The sequence below is a fragment of the Bidens hawaiensis genome, unplaced genomic scaffold, assembly GCF_021521415.1.
Source record: "Bidens hawaiensis isolate Kalapana, Puna unplaced genomic scaffold, B.hawaiensis_p1.1 tig00015320_1, whole genome shotgun sequence".
NCBI classification, from domain to species: domain Eukaryota; kingdom Viridiplantae; phylum Streptophyta; class Magnoliopsida; order Asterales; family Asteraceae; genus Bidens; species Bidens hawaiensis.
In genome coordinates, this window is record NW_027492369.1 from 499,552 (window position 1) to 521,814 (window position 22,263).

A 22,263-nucleotide genomic window follows, 5' to 3' on the forward strand; every position below is an offset into this window, starting at 1 on the left:
CCCGCTATGGTTTAATGCCCATCGGACGCCCCAATACATATATGCACATATATGTATGTGTGTATGAGAGAGAGAGAGAGAGCATCACCGCGCCGGTCGTCTAAACGGCGCTCCCCCCTTCCGCGCCCGCTTCAACCGCGCCCCTCCGCGGTGTTCCACGCCCTCTGCGCCCCATCCACCGCGCCCATAGCGGACGGTCTTAACGTTAAATTATGAATTTTTTTTCTTTTTTTTGAAATTTAGACTTGAAAGTTAGACATAAAATCTATTAAATTGTCGGTTATGTTAAAGTGTTATAAAATGTAGTTGAGTCGATTGATTAGATTGTTTATAAAAGAAATTATATAGGTTTAAATTTTAATGAATGATTTTTTGTTAACTTGTTTTTATGTTAAGTATTATTATGTTTGAGCTTAAAAGTTTACTGTATTAATATGATTGATTTGTAACTTATCATATATATTTTTATGTTCTTTTATATTCTTTGGATTTCCAACTGATTATAACTGTATTCAATTTAAAAACATATGCGTCTAGTGTAGGACCGTCTCCGAAAATTGTAAAATTTTTTTGGACCGAATGCGTAATTTTTTTGAGCCCTTAGTAAAAAGGTATTTGGTTGAGTTTATACGATTAAATATTTAAATGAGCTTACTAGGTTATAATTTTTGTTATGCAAATATAATTTTATATAAAAATATGCTTAAACTCGTTGAGTAATTGAGTTTAAAAAATAAAAAAATACACATATATCTTTTTATGAATATATGTATAATTTAAAAAAAAATCGGTCATACCTGAGTGCTGGGGACCGTCGACCACTCTGTCCTTCTTGAGAGCCGGCCATGGCCTAGTGAATTGTTAAAATGGCCAACACTGACTTTGAAATATAAGAAGATAAATTTAATGGAGAGAAATTTGGGCCCATTCATTTTCAAAATGGGTTCCTACCCGGGTAGAGAGATATTTTACAATTACATTTGAGTAGACGTGGCCCGTGGGCATAAAAAATTGACCCGACCCTACTTTACCCGGACCAGTTTGGTGGTTCATGTGGGTACCGAATCCCGTCCCTCATAACCGGATCCAGTTCTTGGGAAAACTCGGTTACGGTTGTGGCCCAATACCCGATTTATGCATCTCTAGTCCAAGAAAAAGGTTTCCTTCCATTGTTGAATGTTAGTGTGGATTTAGTTGTCAAGGTCCGTGATTAAAAACTTTGTTAATTGTTTACAAAAAATAATTTTTTAAATCAATAAACCATATACAAATGCTAAATAAGTATCCAGATGTATGAATCATAGTTTAAGTATTTCTTAATCTATTTCATATATTTCGTGTTTCAGATACTAATAAATATCCGATATAGCTAGAGGTGAAAAGAAAACCGAATCCGCAACCGGACCTGAAAAAAAAACCCCGGAACCGGTTTTTTATACCCGAGTTTTTAATACCCGACCTCGTACCCGACCCGAACCCGATACATAGGGTATGGTTTTTATAGACAATACCGGGCCCGGACCCGACCCGGGTATTGCCAAACCCGATTTTCCAATACCCGATCATACCCAAACCCGGTTCCATACCCGAAACCGGGTATTTGAAAAACCCGATTTGTGCACATATAGCAACGTTTGGAATATGTGACCCAATACACAAAGATCTGTAAGTTTTAACAAGTTGGGTTGGGCTAAGTAACCCAAACTTATTGACTATTTTAGGTGTTAAGCCCAAAAAACCTGTATTTGTAAAATGTAAGCCCACAAAATCAAACTAACATGCCCAACATATTGAAGTTTGGGAGTAGCACGTTATTGATCAAGAACAATGGAAAATTGAAAAAAAAAAAAAATAGTTCAAAACCTTTGGTTTGTAATAATAAAAAAAGAAAAACCCTCACAAAACCACCTCCGGTCGATCGAATGTTAGGAAAATCGTAAGTGTTAATTTTGTTGCTCAGCATTGACGTTTTAGGGATTTTGTTAGTCGAACGAAAAATGGGCGGGTGAAACCGGGTAAACTTGTTTCTTTTTTTTTAAGCCATACACAAAAAAGAAAGCATATGAAAATTGTGTTTAAATTAAAATGACTTTTTAGATGACCAAGAGTTGAAACTATATGATTCATCATATCACTGTCTTGCTTTATATAGTCTAAGGAGACCTAGATAAAACATTAACCTTTTGCGCATGCGTTACAATGCAAGTTGTCTTGGATTCTTGTCGCACCCAACTCGTTGACCACCTTGTTTCAACAACATGCTAGACTCTATTTTGATTGACTTTTGTGCAAATGGTTGCGGAAAGACTTCGAAAGGCTTACTACCTTTATACAGCTCACCTTATCCGAGTTTGAAACCTAGAACAGTGGCGTTCTCATTTGTTGGAATCAAACCCGGGACTCTCAGGAGGTTCCCGCATAGTACTTGTTACATGCGTGATTCGTACCCAATACATCTCTCTTGTCTCACATTTAAACAAACTAACAATGTTGTTGAGACCGGACCGGACAGATCCGACAAGGATTCGGTCTACTACCCCGTCCAGTTCTGTGTAGTTCGCTTGGCTCCCAGAGAACCGGCCTGTCCAACCGGAAAACCGAACCAGCTGAACCGGTTTACTATGAAAAAAAAAGATTTTTTTTGAAAAATATTTTTTCAGTCCTACCCGTCAATTTTTTTTTATCAAAGTTGTTCGGCCGGTCCGACCAATTTGACTGGTTGAATCAGTGAACCAATTGCCTGTCCGGTTCGTTGTCCAGTCCGTTTATAAAAACATTGCAAACTAATGTTTGACAACTGAGCCAAGGTTCATTTGCAACCAGAGGCTAGATGAAATGCCCATTTTACTATAGAAAATTAAACAATTTGATTTTATATCTTGAGTTTTGTAGATATAAAATATCGTTATTTTGAGTTTGCCTGTTGAGTAGCTAGATATAAAATAAGCCATAAGAACCTATTTACTGTGTTTGAGTTTGACTTAATGATAAGTTGCAACTTGCATGTCATGTTACGGGTAACTAGTTTTGCTTTGTGTGTGTATATACATTATTTTGGATTTTTATGGTTTGCAATTATAGCCTCTTCTTGGCTTTTGTTGTTTAATGAAATTTTCCCTCCTCATTGTTCAGAATAAATCAACTAAATAAATAACCACATATATTTGATATACTTCTAGCCAATGGGTAAACAACACATGCATATAGTTATGATGGGAAATATAATTAATAATTAGTTTTTTTTTCACTTCTAACTTCTTTAAATAATCATCTAGTTTTTAAATACAAAATATGAAATATATTATTGAAATTAAGTGCAAAGAATTAAACAATATAGTATTAAACATAAATAAAAGATAATTACAATAACCACAAAACTACAAGAGGATTAAACATACTGTCCTTAAAAACACTGACAATTAACAATTGTGAATCGCTTTGCAACTTATAATCGTCGGGCGTAAATTTCATAAACTGTTCTTCAGTCCACTCAATAGGTCGGCTCATCATGATGCACCAGTAGATCATGCAAATTTATGATTTTGTGACGAATCTATTATCTATCTCCATTTGGTAGATGTCTGGTTAACATAAAATATAACCAGACCCATACGAGTTTAAAACTGAAGATTGTGACCGGTAATTGGATCATTGATGGTGTTGCTTCCTCCTCAATCACCCACGGTTAGCGTGGCACGTTGCGTAATCCCCCTTGGTTGGCATTGTTGTGTTGATTCATGGGGCAGTTTGAATTATTGGTTAGAAATTATGTTGAATAGAAAGTATCAACAATATAGAGTTAGAAAGTAGAAACTTACGAAAACAGAAAAATAATAGTAAAACGAGTTAAATTTTATAGGCTAAAAATAAATAATCTCTTTTTAACAACATATCTTAGGCTTGATTTATGTTTCATGGTTTGATTTATTGTTTTAGTTAGTTTTAATTGCCTATTTATAAATTCGATATTATCCTATAAATATACATGTCACATTTTTATTCAACAAATCAATTTTAAATTCTCTCTCTGATTTTTTTCTGGTCATACACACCAATGCATAGTTGAGAATATGAATGGTAGAGTAAAAATGAATTGGAATCATAACATGTGGTAGTGGAATTAACCCGAATGATATCTTTATCCGTGGACCAGTTTACTCAAGAATATATACATGGACAAGGATTTTTTATTCTAATTTTGGTCAATTAATAAAAAATCACTCGCATTTAATTTGATAGCGACCAAAGCAACAGTGTTTTAGCGGTACCACAATTACTTTTTTTACAAGAGATCCTTGGTTCGAGTCTTGTTTACAGTAAAAATGTAGTGCGTGAGTTAGGGTTTTACCATAGTGGACTTCGGGCGTAAGATGTCCTTTAGAATTGATGACGGACCAGATCACTAGCATTGTTTTTGCAAATATATACCTAGGTGTCCGAGTTTTGTGGGTCGTTTAGAGAAAAGGAAGAAAGATTGATGGTGATAAATTAAAAAATAAAATAATAAAAATGAATATGCTAAAAAAGCACAAGGTGTGGTGTACAAGTGAGCACGACATCCTAAGTTCATATGAAAGCGTGACATCGTTCCACACTTATACAAAGTTACAAACCATCATTGTTCCTATGTTCCTACCAGATATATTAAATTTGTATCGCCAACAAGAAGTGTTGCAAAAATTCCGACTAGACATCGATTAAAATTACTGATTAATCGTTGGTCTTTACTTCATTGATTAACTTTGGGCTAGTCGGCCAATTAATTAGTCAACTTTCAAATCCGACCAAAATCGGAAGTTTCCAGCGAGTTTCCGACCAAAATCAGTGCTATCCGGCGAGATTCCAGCAAACACCAGCAGTTTCTAGCAAGATTCCAGCCAATTTCTGGCCAAAATGTGTTTTTGTATGTATAAAACTGAAAATCACATATAAAAATGTGTGCGTGTATACATAAACTGGAAAATATATACATTAAAGTTCAATCCAATTAATCGCTAGTCCCACCCCACAGGCCGGCTAGCGATTTTTAGAACACTGCCTAGAAGTGTCAAGTTGTTTGATTTTCTATTTTGAGATACAATCGGGTTTGGTTATGTTTATGATTCGATTTTAACAGTTTAACGATTTTGTCATGGTTAGAGAAACTTTTATAACCTAAGCTTGATTATGATTTTGTTTAAACCTTCGTAAGTATCGAACTGACATTGTACACTCTAATAATGCAATCTTGAAAAAAAAAAACTATGTAGATAATGAGTGTCATGTGAAGGTATAATCATGAATGGTTATTAAAGATCTAATTATTGATAAAAGATGTATGATTCTGTACTTTTCATTTGTTGATATTATTGATAAGTTTTAAATAAGTTTGAAAATGCTACAATAAGGCCTCAATTCAATGTAGCATTTGAGAATGCAATTGATTAATTTGCTTTACTTTATGTCAACATAAAATATTTTTTTCCACAAAATCATCTAATAGGTTTCAAGAATTCATGAATCATTGGATCATGATCATCCTAATTTCATCACATTGTTTTTAGGCTGAGGGGTGTGGGGCGCTAACCGGGGCGCTAGAGCCCTTCCGCTCGCGCCTCGGGGCGCTAACCCCACACCACCGGGGCGCGAGCCGGGGCGCGAGCGTGGAAATCCAGGCAGGCGTGAGCCTGGTCGCGGGAGAAGAGAGAGAAAATGGACGTTGGGAATGGAGAAATAGCCGTTGGGACCCGGATAAATTAAAAAAAAAATATTTTTTACCTAAATAATACCCCATTTCATCTATAAAATACCCCATTTCACCCATATCAATCACCACAACTTCAAAATAAAACCCAAAATCAACCCATCTTCCCAACTTTTTTTTTTAAAATAATGTCGTCGTACTCGTCTGATTCCGACTCCTCCGAAGAGGATGATTTGCTTCTTCATGTAGGGGGGGTTTTGACCGCAACCGAGGGCAAAGCTATCTGCCAAAACTACCAAGGTGACATTCCGCCACAACCGTCCACAATCAGTGATCAACAAAGACTTCATAACATAGCAAATATCAAGAGCCGTGAGATACACGGGGATCTTCGACATGAGTTGGTTAAACATTTGTGGGCGAGGCGACCCGATGATCTTGTATTAGATTAGTGTTATTATTAAGTATTATTGTTTGTTTAATTTTTAGTATGTTTTTTTTTTGTAATTTGAATTTTAAAAAAAATGTGTGTTTTTTTAATAATTTATAGGTTTTTTTTAATAATACGTTGTTTGAATATATTTATAAAAAAATAAAAAAAAAATTCGCTGGAGCCCCTGCTGGAGCCCCTCCACACCAGGGCCAGGGGCTCCAACGTGGGCTCCAACACACCCCTTATCCAGTTTCTCTCTCTGCCACACGTCATAATATTATTGGCTGGAGCCCCCACTGGAGCCCCCATTAGAGCCCCCCACACCCCTTAGCCTTAAAGGGTCCTACTTTCATAACTAACTTTTCTTTTTAGTAGTTGACTTATTTGAGTGGTTTTAATCTAATGATTTAAATATCATGAGTTAAGAATGTCCGTGATGTGAACCCACCGTCCGCAATTCCATATACACTCCACCCTCTCTCTTCCTTTTCGCCTCGATCATCCTCCACCCTTGCTTTACGTCGGATCCAGATGGCCAAATTGAAGAAGCTCTAACAAGGACTGAAGAAACACTAATCGACCCCGGGCAGATTACGGATAATCTGGGGGTTAAATAGATGTTTCCCACGAGGGTTAGGTCCGGCAAAGATGGTTGTTCTTCAGATGACCTGCAAAACAGACACCGTGAGTTCGTCACTGAGAAGGGGGGGGGGGGTACCTCCTTGTGACCACCCTCCGGCGTGAGAATCAGACTAGATTGCTCTGAATATAAGTGTATATAGAGAGAATTAGCTAGAGAGAAGGTGATGATACCGTTCCAAGGTGTTGGAGTATTTATAGCCGAAGGTAGGTTTCCAAGAAGGTACAGCCGGCTGAATAGTATTCATGTTCTGCCAACTGTGGGCTACGCACATGCCATGCTGGTGGTTGGTGGGTAGGCAGCGGCTGATAGTGACCAGGCCGGCTGTGTACTATTCCTTTTCCACCAACTGCAGGCTATGCACGTGCTACGACAGGTTGGTGAGTAGGCAGCGGCTGATAGTGACATTAAGTAATAGAGCATGCTGCTCGTTGTACTGTTGTCAGTGAGCTGTCGCAGCTTTGGTCAGATCTTTTGTCCATACCTCGTCAGGTACAGTACAAAAGATCCTCCAGTAGCGTACGGACTGGCTCATTTGGGAGGGAGTTTTCCCGGCTTTGGGCGGGAGTATTCCCGGCTTGCTCACTCCTTCTTCAGGTGACATTACTGAATTATTTAAGAGTTAAGTGCCTTGTGCGTGTAGCCTTGCTGCGCGGGTAGCCTTCCCTGATGGCTAGTATCCGTTGCTGCGGGAACAGGCGGAGTACGTCGACCATTGGGAGGCTTTTCCTGCGGGAACAGCTTGCGTACTGCGCGTAAGGACGTCACGTCTTTGAGCATGGTGGGTCCTGCGGATCCAGTTGGTTTCTGCGCAGACGTCTCTCTTCAAGGAGTTGCGAGTTTAGCCTTTGCGCAGACGTCCCTGTTGAAGGTGAGTTTTGCGGGTTCAACTGCGCAGACGTCCCTCTTTGAGGTGAGTCTTGCGGGTCCAACTGGGCTCTGCTGGGACCTACCTCTTCAAGTCCCCCCAGTCCAATGTTCTTCTCATGAATTGTTAATAAGTGAGGTGAACTTTTGGACTTAAGCAAAGGGTTTTGAAAAGGGTTTAGTTTTAAGGTTTTCCATGGGGATTCTTCCCGCGGAAGTCCTAATGTCACGTGCAGAAATTCCTGACTTTTTTGCTTGATCTTTGGGTATGATGCGGGTAGGTCTGTAACCTCCTCGCAAGTCAGGAGCGTTGAGTTCCACTTGTGTAGATTCTCCATGAGGTTTTGTTAGTTCTGAACATAGTGATCAATTATGTTAAACAACCAATTCCATCTTGGAGGTTTAAACAATCTAGTTCTCGACGTTCCCGCTATGCGGGGATGTTATTCCCGTTTCTGCAAGCATGGCCCAGAAGATCCTTCTTGGTTTCAATTCCCTGCGGAGTGCTAGGTATGTGAAGGGTTTCGCCTTGACACTGTACCCGCACTCGTCTTATAGTTACTTCCAAGGTATTCCTGGCTTCAATTCCCTGCGGGTGCTAAGTATGTGAAGGGTTTTGCCTTGATACTGTACCAGCACCCGTCTTATAGTTACTTGGTTGCCGAGGTATTCTTGGCTTCAATTCCCTGCAGGTGCTAAGTATGTGAAGGGTTTTGCCTTAACACTGTACTCGCACCTGTCTTATAGTTACTTGGTTGCCAAGGTAAGGGGTATAGTCCCGCTTACTTTTGAATCTTTTTGAATCTTTTTGAAATTCGAAGAGTTGGTGAAAGGATAAGAACAGTCCAAACTGTTGAAGGGACGGTTGCGTAGTCCGACGGTTTCTTCTGACAGTTTCAGGACGTGCAGGAAGTTATGGCGACGTGACAGTATATGGTCGTTCCAGACGCTTTTTCAGGCGCGTGGGCGCGAATTTTCGGGCGCGTGGCCGTGAAGTTTACGGCGTGCGTCCTGTCAACAGCTGTTGCCAGCTTGCTTTTTCCACGTGTCATAGTTTCATTGCACCTGCGTTTTCATCTCTCTTCCGCATTAAATTCATCGCATTCATTGCGATGAGTATATAAAGGGAGGAGAGGATGCATCTCAACTCACAGTTTCACCTCTCTTCTTCTAAACGATTTCCGGCGAATACTCTTAACTTTTATGTCGAGCATTCTCCTGAAATCGTTCTTTACATCCAAAACATGTCTTCCGTTCATGATCTTGAGGCTACCGCCGAGGAGTCTGACGTGTATGCCGAGAATCCGTCGTCTACTTCTGATAAGGACGATAAGAGTACTGCTGGTGAGTGCCAGTGTGCTCTTACCGTCGACCTGTACCAGTACATTGTTAGGAAGTTCATGCTCGAGCCTTTCGAGCCTGAGTTTCCTAAGCCTCATCAGACGGTGTACGATGCCCCCAAGGGTAAGATAGGGGTGTATGCCACATTCTTTGTCTATGGGAATCTCAGGTTCCCATTAACGAAGTTTGTGTACTGTGTCTTGGAGAGACACGGTGTACATCTGACGGAGGTACACCCAATGGCGATCACCAAGATTCGCCATTTTGAATGGGTGTGCCTCATTCTGGGCGTGGAGCCCCATGTCGACCGCCTGATGACCTTCTATTCCTGGAGGTGCATCCAGGGGTGGTATACCCTGGTCACTCGGATCAAGGGTTTGAAGATCTGCGCTACCGAGCGCAGTCTTCGGTCTTGGAAGCGGGAGTTCTTCTACATCTCTGCCCGTGTCGTCCCCATTGCGATGACATTCAAAAACAGGAGAGCACTTCCGAACCTTCACGCCTCCAACTACCAGGAGGCGGAATGGTTTACCAAGATTTCCCGGATCCAGACTCCGGTTTACCGCTTTGCGGAGTCTGGGATGGTGATGCTCGGGGTGAGCCGGATATGGAAGGATGCTGGGGCAGAGGCGCCGCAGATTTCTATCGTCCTCGAATACGGTTTGAACTCTATTCCTTACGGTATGCTTCATATCTTTTTGCTGATTTAGGGTTTTCTTCTAACTGCTTTCCTGTTTATTTTCAGATGGGAACAATTTGCAGTCGCTTCTGCAACCGCGTGAGAGCGGTGGTCCCGCTCGGCTGGGTACTCGTGCTCTCGACGAGAACGAGTTGCCCATCTTGGAGCAAACGACGGATAGGTTCGTGGAGGTCTACCCGCCGGGCCACGAGATTTTAAGCGCCACGCGGCCAGGTAAGGGTTTCTTAACCCTCGCCCTCTTCATGCTCAAACCTCTGCTGGAGTTTCTCTAATTTTGTCATCTTCTGATGAGGAATCCGCAGACGGTCCTTTCTTCGTGAGGAAGAAGAAAGCTGTCGGCGTGAAGGGCAAGGCGAAGGTTGCCTCCACTACTGATCAGGGGAACCGGTCTGAGTCGGAGACCGAAAGTGAGGAGGCGGCGGGGAACCCTGGTGGTGGTGAGACAACTGTTTCGGAGGTTGAGACAGCTGTCACCTCCGATCCGCCCAGTACAACGACGATGACCGGCGTGAAGAGGCCGGCTCCATCGGGTTCGTCCCCGCCTGTCAGAACCTTCAAGCTCAAGAAAACTCGTAAGTGTAAATTAATCTTACCCGCAATTCTTTCCGCCATTGTTTTTAATATCGTCTTCATGCAGGCGTGGATGCTACCGCATTCCAAAGTGGAGCGGGGAGGAGCGTCTCTCGACCCATGACGGTAGGTTTGGTCAACCTACCCGAGGCGATGACCCAGGCGGCCGCGCCTGTTTCAAGTGTTGGTTCAGTTGCTTACCCGGTTGAGGCAACTGTTCCAATTGTGATGTCAGCTTCGCCGGCTATCAGTGCCATATTCACGGAATCTTTCACTGAGCCGGCGGTGATTGTTTCTGCGGGCTCCTCCGCAGCGGCGGCCACGGTTGTGAGTTCACCTCCGGTGAGTTCATCACCGATGGCCTCTACCGCGGCGATTTCAACCGTGCCTCCGGCACCGGCGACTACCTCGTCCCCGGCGGTTCAGCAGGTATGTTTGGGGCTTCTAGCCAATCTCTGCCTCCTTCCCATCTGCCTGACCTCTTGGATGGATATCCCTTAGGTTCGGGTGATGGGTTCGGCGGCTACCGGCCTGTTGTCGACCCTACAGGTGCATAGGGTTATGTTGGCCCCCTTTTATTTATCATCTTTTCCTAACTGCCTTTTGTTTTTGCAGTGTCGGATTCGAATGAGGTGTATGTTCCACGGTGGAACATCCGCCGGGGAACAACCCTTCGGACGGCTGTGGACTGCGTCGAGTGGGCGCGTCACGCGGCTCCCAGTGGTGCACTGGGAGAAGCTATGTCAAGCTACCAGGAGGGTAGGCTGACAAACGAGCTTCGAATTCTCCTTGCCCGGATGCAGCCGCGCGTCGAGCTGCTTTGTCGTGAAAACGACAAGTTAAAGGCGGCTCGTATCCAAGAAGTAGCTCAGGCGTGGGTTATCCGGAAGGAGAACAGGAGACTCCGCCGTTGCTGCGGAGAAGGAGAAGGCCTTCAAGGCCCTTGAGGTTGAAGTTCAGGCCCGTCTCGAGGCCCGTTCCAAGGCTACCCAAGCTGTTAACGAACAGCTTCGGTTGGCTAAGGAAACTGCGCGGAACGCAACCGAGAGGGCCACCAAGGCTGAAGCTGTTGCGGAGCCTCTGCGCGCCGAGAATGAGGAGCTCAAAGCCAAACTAGAGAGGCTCCAGCAGGCTCATGACGCCTTGGCCATGGAAGACGCCAAGAAGCTTCAAGAGATCTTGGACCAGAGGGGTATGCTTGACCATACTGAGCGTAAGCTAAAGGGCGTTGAAGAGGCTGCTGCTAAGAAAGTGTTGCTTGCCAACCTTAACAATAGTGAAGCCGAACGCGCCCGTAACCAAGCTCAAGCGGCCCTCCAGGAGGCTCTGGTTACCAAGGAATGGCTTCTACGAGAAGCGTTGTCGCAGGTAAGCTTCATAACGTCTTTACGCTTTTCTTTGTACTTAGAAAATGTTTTGGTACTTGGTATTTTTGTAGGTTGTGCATCGGATCTTCACGGACACATCTTACGACGATTCCATGAGCGCAGCTCTCAACGCTTCTCATGAGGATGGGGAAAAGGCTGGCTTCTTGCTTGGTCTAGAGTTTGTTGAGAAGGGCATCCCGCCTTCCAACTTCCCTCTATATGATGTAGATACTGAAGCTGCGTATGACCAAGCAGTGAACCAGTATGCTGCCTTCACGCATCCGGTGGTGGAGAAGGTGAACGAAGTTGCTGCTGCTGATGATGGGCTAACCATTCTCAAGACCTTCCTTGAACCGCCACAGCAAACTGATGGTGCGGGTACAAGTGGGTTTGGAGGGAATGGTCCTGAAGCTTGAACCTTTAGATCCCTTCCCACTGTTAGGATAGGTTTATGTTTTTGTATAGATTTACACTCTTGTAGGCGGGTAGATACCTGGCCATTCTTGTAATACTTGAATTTTTATGGAATGTATAAATCTTTGTGCGGGTAGGACCGCCACTTTCACTGGATGACTTGCTTTATAGACGTTATATGACTTGTTCATGCATATTATAGCTTAATTTGGCACTTGTTTTGCCGTATAAACCATATATGATTCGCTCGTGCATACTTAGCAATTTTCCAAGTGTTTTGAAGTTAACCGTTCGACGCGCGGTTGTCAATAGGTTAGTATTCAGTTTCCTCTATCATGATTGTGCGGGTAGGACTGTCACTTTCATTTAGTGGGATGACCGATCTTCACCTATAACTGACCTGCGTGAAGGTTTGCCGTTTTTTGTGTTTATGCGGGTTTTGCCGCCGTCCCCACGCAACGACTTTTCACACTTATTTATGCGGTGAATACCGGCATATCAGTGTTTTGAATAAGTTAACCGTTCGACGCGCGGTTGTCAATAGGTTAGTTCGGTTTCCTCTATCATGATTTGTGCGGTTAGGACCGGCACTTTCATTTAGTGGGATGACTGAACTTCACCTATAACTGACCTACGTAAAGGTTGTCCTCATCTGTTTTTTGTGCTTACGCGGGTTTTGCCGCCGTCCCCACGCAACGATTTCTTCACACTTATTTATGCAGTGAAAACCGGCATATCAGTTTTGAATAAATTAACCGTTCGACGCGCGGTTGTCAATAGGTTAGTTGGGTTTCCTCTATCATGATTTGTGCGGGTAGGACCGGCACTTTCATTTAGTGGGATGACCCAACTTTACCTATAACTGACCTTCGTGAAGGTTGGCCGTTTTTGTGTTTATGCGGGTTTTGCCGCCTTCCACACGCAACGACTTACTTCCCTCTTATGTATGCGGTGAAGACCGGCATATCAGTGTGGAAAATTCAAAGTATAAATGTAAGATCATCAGCATCAATGTGATAAGGAGAATCATTTCCATTAGAAGTGGCTCTGGGCCTTTTCTTTTACAAGTTTGGAATTGATCTATATACACTGTGTAATTGAGCTCCCTTCCATGTTGTTTGGATGGGAGTGCCATCGAGCCGATATGCACTTGGTTAGGAATCTCGTTGTTTACGCGGTATGTAGTCTCCAACATTGAAGCTGCAGTTTCGTGTTTTTCCCAACTGGGGTTCAACACGCATTAGCCTGCTCAGCGTTCATTACGCCACGAGGTGTCTGTTGGATGGAACGTAAGCGTTCATCCAACTCAGCTTGGAATTCCTTCTGACGTGCTTCCGCCCACGCTTTAACTTGTTCAAGTGTTTTGGCGGGGGAGCCTCGTCTGTTGTCTTTCTACCTGGGTATCAATGAGTCCCAGGGGATGATTGTTTACTGCACTTGCCCCGGCTTGGGTAACCGGGGTAGTGTTCGTAAAATTTACTGCATTTGCCCCGGCTTGGGTAACCGGGGTAGTGTTGGTAAAATTTGTATATTCGCCGGTGTTCCCCCCAGTTGCTGGGGTTGTGGTTACCGGGGTTTCTTGGTCACTCGCTGGCCTTGGCAACGGAGTAACCTTAACCATCTTTCCAGAAGTTTTGAAAAAACTGAAAGAAAAAGTTCTAGCTTTTATGCACGGATGACGCCAATGAAGAAACACTAATCGACCCCGGGCAGATTACAGATAATCTGGGGGTTAAATAGATGTTTCCCACGAGGGTTAGGTCCGGCAAATATGGTTGTTCTTCAGATGACCTGCATAACAGACACCGTGAGCTCGTCACTGAGAAGGGGGGGGGGGGTACCTCCTTGTGACCACCCTCCGGCGTGAGAATTAGACTAGATTGCTCTGAATATAAGTGTATATAGAGAGAATTAGCTAGAGAGAAGGTGATGATACCGTTCCAAGGTGTTAGAGTATTTATAGCCGAATGTAGGTTTCCAAGAAGGTACAGCCGGCTGAATAGTATTCCTGTTCTGCCAACTGTGGGCTACGCACATGCCATGCTGGTGGTTGGTGGGTAGGCAGCGGCTGATAGTGACCAGGCCGGCTGTGTACTATTCCTTTTCCACCAACTGCAGGCTATGCACGTGCTACGACAGGTTGGTGAGTAGGCAGCGGCTGATAGTGACATTAAGTAATAGAGCATGCTGCTCGTTGTACTGTTGTCAGTGAGCTGTCGCAGCTTTGGTCAGATCTTTTGTCCATACCTCGTCAGGTACAGTACAAAAGATCCTCCAGTAGCGTACGGACTAGCTCATTTGGGCGGGAGTTTTCCCGGCTTTGGGCGGGAGTATTCCCGGCTTGCTCACTCCTTCTTCAGGTGACATTACTGAATTATTTAAGAGTTAAGTGCCTTGTGCGTGTAGCCTTGCTGCGCGGGTAGCCTTCCCTGATGGCTAGTATCCGTTGCTGCGGGAACAGACGGAGTACGTCGACCATTGGGAGGCTTTTCCTGCGGGAACAGCTTGCGTACTGCGCGTAAGGACGTCACGTCTCTGAGCATGGTGGGTCCTACGGATCCAGTTGGTTTCTGCGCAGACGTCTCTCTTCAAGGTAAGTCTTGCGAGTTTAGTCTTTGCGCAGACGTCCCTGTTGAAGGTGAGTCTTGCGGGTTCAACTGCGCAGACGTCCCTTTTTGAGGTGAGTCTTGCGGGTCCAACTGGGCTCTGCTGGGACCTACCTCTTCAAGGACGTAATAAAACATTTGTTTTTCTTCACTTTAGTGAATACAAATAGACGGTTTATAATATGCCTCACTCTCTTTCTTTTACGTGTGAAATAAGTGAAACACATTGTTATATGATTCTGAATTATAAATTTATATTTAACCTTAGTTTTATATTAAAAAAGGGGTGTCAATATTCAACATGACACAGTGATTAGTTGGTTTTTGATTCATACATAATCAGTTTAATAAGTTAGTCGTGTATAACATGTTTAAACATGTCAGCTCGTCAACATGCTTTACTAAACACATAATTAAATATGTCAATAACACGTTAACAACTTAAGAACTGCCCACCAACTCGGCTGACATGCTCGTATAAGCGGGTTAAACAAGCCATACTGGGGTTAAACGATTTTAAAAATGTGCATGATAGGTTTATGTTTTAACAAAAAAAAAAGTACGAATCGCACTAAAGTTGAACAATTCAGTCTGCTAACCCGAAACCCTTCAATCTATCAAACCCGACACAATTAACACTCATGCTAATAACGTTATTACCCCCCCACTTATCTCCATATATTTATTCCTTTTTAAAACTTAAATCAGAGACACAAGTCCAGCCACCACTCACCATCATCAAGTGTCAACTAGATATTTTAATATTATTTTCTCTTTACTTTTTCCCTCACCACAAAAAAGATTTGTTTTATTTTATTTTATTTTATTTTATTTTACGAAGTGAGTTATTTCCTATTTTTAGTATAAAGTTAGAAAACCGAAATAAATATCATATCAACCTCCGTAATCATAAGTTCATAACTTCAAGCTGAAAAAAAATAGTAATATACAAAAAATCGTTCGGCGGAAAAGAGAATAAATCTCACACTCTCTTCCTATTTATACAAATATATACATATATAAATATATATATATATATACATAAATATCTGCACTTATATACAAGAGGCAAGGATTGAAACATATCTAGAAACATAACTGCAAAGAGTTCGTTACAAGTCCGGTTAACTGCTGCCAACTTTAGCTTTGTTCTCCGTTTGGTTTAGTGATCGGAAGCAAAAACTTTGGCTAAACGAGTTTATTAATTATCGGTTTTGCCATTGCGAGAGCTCAGGTTTGTTTGATACGTTTCGGTTTTAAGTTATGTATTGTTTGATGAAATGAAATGAAATGTTTGTGTGTGTTCATTTGGTTATTCATGTGCATGAATTGGTTGGATTGTTGTTTTAAGGTTGGAATACGACAGATTAACCGATTTGTGTGTTTTGCTACTTGTTATGTTTCGTTTAGGGTTGTTATATTCAAACACCACCCTCCTAGTGTGATAACAACTCTACACTGCTTGTATAGGGGCTATACGAGCCGTATAACCTCACATGACTGACTAATGTACGTCGGGGACATGATAACAACTTTTTCAGTCTATACGGGTTGTATAGGCTTCAGACACTTCATACTCTTCGACACAAAGTGACAAAGTTTTGCGCCTACACGAGGCGTATAGGCACGCCCGGTGTCTAAATAACCTATATTGTGTGGGAGGAGTCTATGTCTTTGTCTCTTTGATTAATCAACGTGATACTTTGTTGAATGTTTTGTTAACGTTTTTATGAATAAATATGTTTCTTAAAATTTGTTACTCTTGTTAATATTTGTTGAAGTTTTAAGTTACAAATAATAATAGTTTAAGACCAAATTAATAAACTTAATTTTCCAATAAAATATGTTCCATAAAAGTTATAACTCTTCTAAATATTTATTTAAAGTTTTTAATTACTATATAAGCGTCTATATTTAACTATATATTTACATACAATTGCTTGTTGTAGTTTCGTTGTTCTTACTTAAATTTGGTTTTGTATTAAACACTTATTGATATCGGTATAATTTAAGTTAACATAATTGTTACATGGATGCTACAAGCCATCTTTGCGTATAGCAAACTATCATTGTTTTGGAATAAGCCTTGTGGCCATATCGAACATATTCTGTATGCAATTTGGAGTCCCAAACGAAACTTGCACCAATATGTAGAGATAAGATTAACATTAGATGCTTATTCATTCATGTAAAACATTCCATTTATTTATGTATATAGAGGAATAAGATGGGAGCGAAAAAACAATAATAAATTAAAAAAAATGTAACGTATAAGAATATGGAGGAATCATATGGTACTTCAAAAATATTAAATAAGAATATAGAGTAAATTGCTAATTTTTTCTCTAACGTGGTTTACGTCCTACAACCCTTTCAGCTCAAAATAGAACTTTTGAATGGATGAACCCTTTACGTTTAATTTGATTGTTGTTTTGGTCTTTATACTAACTCCATTCTTTATCCCTTGTTAAGATAATTGGAGTTAGTCTGTGGACCCAAAACTGCAAACTAACTTTAAACGTCATGGGCCAAAAAACAATTTACTCCGGTATTTTTATTTATTTATTTTTTGCCTTCTTTTATTACTTATAAAATTTATGTATTTTGTTTTATATTTTTTTTATTCTTTTAATTAATCACACACATGAGCACGATGTATACAAAACTAATTTTAAATGAGAAATACGATTTAGAGAACAAAACAAAAAAACAAAAAAAAAACAACAAAAATTGCTTAAGTTGAGATATCATGTAGAAAATATTTAATAATTTGTTAAATACATAAATACTTTTGTATCATACTTTTTTTTTTGGTATTACATGTAAATATGAACATGTACTTTTAATTAAAATAGTCACGGATCTATATGAACCCTTGAGCCATTAATGAGATAGTGGCCAAGCAACATGTGGCTCATAGGCATTTCTTGGTCTTTTAGGTAGTTATAATAGTTTTATTAATAAATAAAAATATATTGATGCATTGAGTAATATTAACAAATAATAATAATTTTACAATTGCAGATGAGAAGTGAATAATTTATCATGACAGTAAAACTTGAAGCTGGGATGGAAGAAGGATTAGGAAACAATACTACTAGTGACCGGTATGCCAAGATCTTAACGGGCTCGTGGTGGGCCCAGTTCAGATATGGATCCAACCCTTGGATGGCCCGATACGTGTATAGCATCATGTTTTTGTTAGCGAACTTGCTTGCATGGGCCGTTCGTGATTATGGCCCAACTGCATTGACCCAAATGAGTAGTAAGATCTACATTTTGTTGTTATCGTCTAAAGGAGTCAAGCCGCTCACTTGAGATTGGTTTGCTAAAAGCTCAAATTGAACGGAGCTTTAGTCTCTGTTAAAGCTCATTTAATACACGAGCTCAAGTCAAAACTTTATACATCAAACATGACCAGGCTTGCAAGTTTAAACAAGCCAGCTATTTATATCAATTTAATTTAATATAGTAAATATATATTTACATTATACTTATTGTCACATGCAAAATTAAGATAGTAGTAATTAAATAAGATATATTATGTTTTACACAAAATTTATACGTATAATTTTATATAAAGAAAATAACTAAACAATTAAAAAATAATAAATGAATTGAGCTCGATAGAAGCCGTGATTGAAAAACTACTCATGAGCCTAAATCAAGCTCTCTTAACTTAACCGGGCTGAGCTCAGACTCTCTTAAGTTAGAAGACCCGAGCTCATGATATAATTTCTCATGGTGTACGCAGAATTAAAAACCTGCGAAGGTGGTGCGAAGGTGGCGGAGACTGTCTAGGCACACAAGGAGTTCTAAGAGTGAGCATGGGATGTTTTGTATCCTTTTCTTACATATTTTCAACATTTTTTTAAACACATTTAAGTAAACAAATACAAATTACCTTGAAAGATTTTTGGCATATCCTTTATAATATATTAGATATTCTTCTTTATAATGCTTGTTTCAACTAGTGGCACCAAAAAGTTATGGAAGAAAAGAGTTGTGGCATTCTAGTTGGTGGTCTGTTAAAATTATCCTCATGATCATACTAGTTGTGCTACCCTTCTTTCTCCCTACACAACTCATTCTTGCATATGGTTAGTATCTTTTTTTTTTTTAAACATTTCTTCATAGAGGAGAGATCATGACTGAACTCTTCTTTTTAAGAGAACTACAGAACTCCATACTACAAATATGCGTGCGGTATATCATATGACATGTATAGTATGGAATTCTCTATGATATACATATATGTAGTATAATATATTGTATATATGTATTATGGAGTTCTTTCATGATCTTGCCCCTTATATTATAACACAATAAGCAGATATGTATTTTGATTAACAAACCTTAAACACCCCTTTAAAAGCTTACTGATATTGGCAATGATTGATGATAAATTCTTATTTTTTTTGGCAGGGTCTATTGCACATTTTGGTGCAGGGTAAATAAATCTTTTAACCTTGTATCTTTATTTCTATACTCCCTTTTTACCACCTTAAAGAAATATTCTTAACCATCATGTTTATGTTTATGATATATTGCAGGGTATTTTTGTTTATTCAACTAATAAGCATAATCCGCTTCATTACATGGTTGAATGATCGCTACTTATCGGAAAAATATATGGAGAGATGGTAATGAGTTTCTTTAAAACTTAGTTATATGAAAGAAAACTATCCAAAATAAAAATTAACTTCATATTTTTCTTGAAGATAGAAACAATTTATCAGATTTTTTTTAAAGTTTTTTTTTTGTTTTCAAAATCTCATTTACTGATTAAGTTACTACTCCTGACTACCTATTTTGTTTATTTAAACCTTTATAGTACACTGATATTACAAATCCACAAAATATGTATTGAACTAGTTATATATTTATATTTTAAAGTTTTAAATTATTTACGAAATCATCTTGTTTTTAAAACCGATAAATCAGTGAACCAATAAAACGTTGAGTTACGACTACATTACAATTTGCAATTAAGCATCTTGCAAATGTGAAATGGCATGAACCAAATGCCACATAAGTATATTTCTTACTTTTTATTTGAAGCATTTATGATTGTTTTAATAATATATATTGTTTTTCTTTCCAGCCGTACCCATTTCACATTGATTGCAATTGGTGAATATTTTGTGTGCATAGTGGGAATCATTTTGATGTATATTTGGTACACACCACAACTCTCTTGTGTGTATAACATTGCCTTTATTACATGGACACTTTTCCTCCTCCAACTTATGACAAGTGTCTCTCTTCACCCAAAAGTAAGTTCAACCATCAAAATCTTTTATTTAATTTTTTTCCCCAAATTAATCATTTATTATTATTTTTTTAATTTTAAAATTAAAACAGGTTCGCGCGGGCTTCGTGACTCCAGGTTTGATGGGACTCTACATCGTATTCCTATGTTGGTCCGCCATTAGAAGGTACATTTTTTTACTCATGTTAATGTGTTATATTTTATATTTAGCTGGTAAAACAGAAAAACGGTAATTTATATTTTTCTTTCTTCTAGTACATAAAAAGTTATAAAAGTCATCTCTGACGTGACACAACAGAATGGTAAATGCGTAGATGATTTAGCCTATTATATCACGTTGAATGATTCTACGTAAATTTTTATATTTTATTGAGAAATTCTAATTATTTTAATTTGGACTATGCGTTTGTCCGTGTGCTTACAGTGAACCACCAGATGACAAATGTACGAGGAATTGGGGAGCCTCAAGACACTGGCTAATGATCATCGTAAGCTTCTGTAGGGGTATGGTATTAAACCCGGTTTACAATCCTAAATTTATTATATTTGGTTTGTTTTATTATATGGGCTAATACATTTGTTATTGGGCTGAGGAGGTTTGTGGAGGTAGCCCTAATTGGGCTAGGCCCATTAGGGTATCATGATGGTGGCCATGAGACTCTATATAAGGAAGTCTTCACCTCCTTATCATGGGGTCATGCTCAGTAGGTGCCACCATCAGTTTTTGTGTCTGTGAACAAGAGATCTTCAAGATCATCTTAGCGGTCACCTCCACACCCCCAAAACGCCACTGCAGATCGCGAGCAGCCGGAGGAGAGGATCAGCAGACCAGGATGCGGTTCATTCATCTCGAAATCCGTGGAAGCTCCGTCATGGGTCAGGTCAGATTCCATTTCGTGCTTCGACATTGGCGCCATCCGTGGGACGGCAATGAACCACACTGCCTCTCTTCACGGCCCTCCGATCCGTTCATCAAAATCTCAGGAAGAACCACCAAGCTTTTGGGGGAAACCCTTAGATCTATGTTTTCAGATCTGGAAAATACTTCCAGATCTGGAAGATGCAGGAGGAAACCACCAAGCTTTTGGGGGAAATCCTTAGATCTGTGTTTTCAGATCTGGAAAATACTTCCAGATCTGGAGGAAACAGGAAGAAAACAACGAGCTTTTGGGGAAAACCCTCAGATCTGGGTTTTCAGATCTGGGTTCGTCCGAGAAGCAGCCACACCTCATATTCATAGGTTTATAAACCCTATCAGATCTGTTGGTTTTACATAAAACCTACCTGATGTGGATATTCAAAACCTTTGGGTCGCTGCGCAGCGCGCCCAGGCGATTACTCTGCGCCTCAGCGGGTCGCGCTGCGCGCGCGCCCAGGCGATTACTCTGCGCCACAGCGGGTCGCTCGCGCGCAGCGCCCAGGCGATTACTCTGCGCCTCAGCGGGTCGCGCGCTAGCGCGCGCCCAGGCGATTACTCTGCGCCTCAGCGGGTCGCGCGCTAGCGCGGCCCAGGCGATTACTCTGCGCCTCAGCGGGTCGCGCTGCGCGCGCGCCCAGGCGATTACTCTGCGCCACAGCGGGTCGCGCGCGCCCAGGCGATTACTCTGCGCCTCAGCGGGTCGCGCGCGCGCGCCCAGGCGATTACTCTGCGCCACAGCGGGTCGCGCGCGAGCCCAGGCGATTACTCTGCGCCTCAGCGGGTCGCGCGCAGACGCCAGCGCCCAGGCGATTACTCTGCGCCTCAGCGGGTCGCGCGCGCGCGCCCAGGCGATTACTCTGCGCCTCAGCGGGTCGCGCTGCGCGCGCCCAGGCGATTACTCTGCGCCTCAGCGGGTCGCGCGCAGCGCGCCCAGGCGATTACTCTGCGCCACAGCGGGTCGCGCGCGAGCGCCCAGGCGATTACTCTGCGCCTCAGCGGGTCGCGCGCTAGCGCGCCCAGGCGATTACTCTGCGCCACAGCGGGTCGCGCGCGAGCCCAGGCAATTACTCTGCGCCTCAGCGGGTCGCGCGCTAGCAGCGCGCCCAAACATGAAGGCAGAGCATGCTCAAGCAATAAGCATGCTCAAGCATCAAGCATGCTCAAGCAATAAGCATGCTCAAGCAGCAAGCATGCTCAAGCAGCAAGCATGCTCAAGCAATAAGCATGCTCAAGCAGCAAGCATGCTCAAGCATCAAGCATGCTCAAGCAATAAGCATGCTCAAGCAGCAAGCATGCTCAAGCATCAAGCATGCTCAAGCAATAAGCATGCCCAAGCAGCAAGCATGCTCAAGCATCAAGCATGCTCAAGCAATAAGCATGCCCAAGCAGCAAGCATGCTCAAGCATCAAGCATGCTCAAGCAATAAGCATGCTCAAGCAGCAAGCATGCTC

General features: G+C 41.5%; 1 pseudogene across 1 annotated transcript; it reads left to right on the forward strand.

Moving 5' to 3' along the window:
* The first annotated feature begins 17,666 nt into the window (after positions 1-17,666).
* On the forward strand, positions 17,667-20,381 carry LOC143548941 (uncharacterized; annotated as a pseudogene). Its single transcript, XR_013138043.1, has 8 exons — positions 17,667-17,728; positions 18,376-18,460; positions 18,564-18,721; positions 19,047-19,071; positions 19,175-19,264; positions 19,726-19,897; positions 19,986-20,059; positions 20,318-20,381. The product of XR_013138043.1 is annotated as an uncharacterized LOC143548941 (transcript).
* The last annotated feature ends 1,882 nt before the right edge of the window (positions 20,382-22,263 follow it).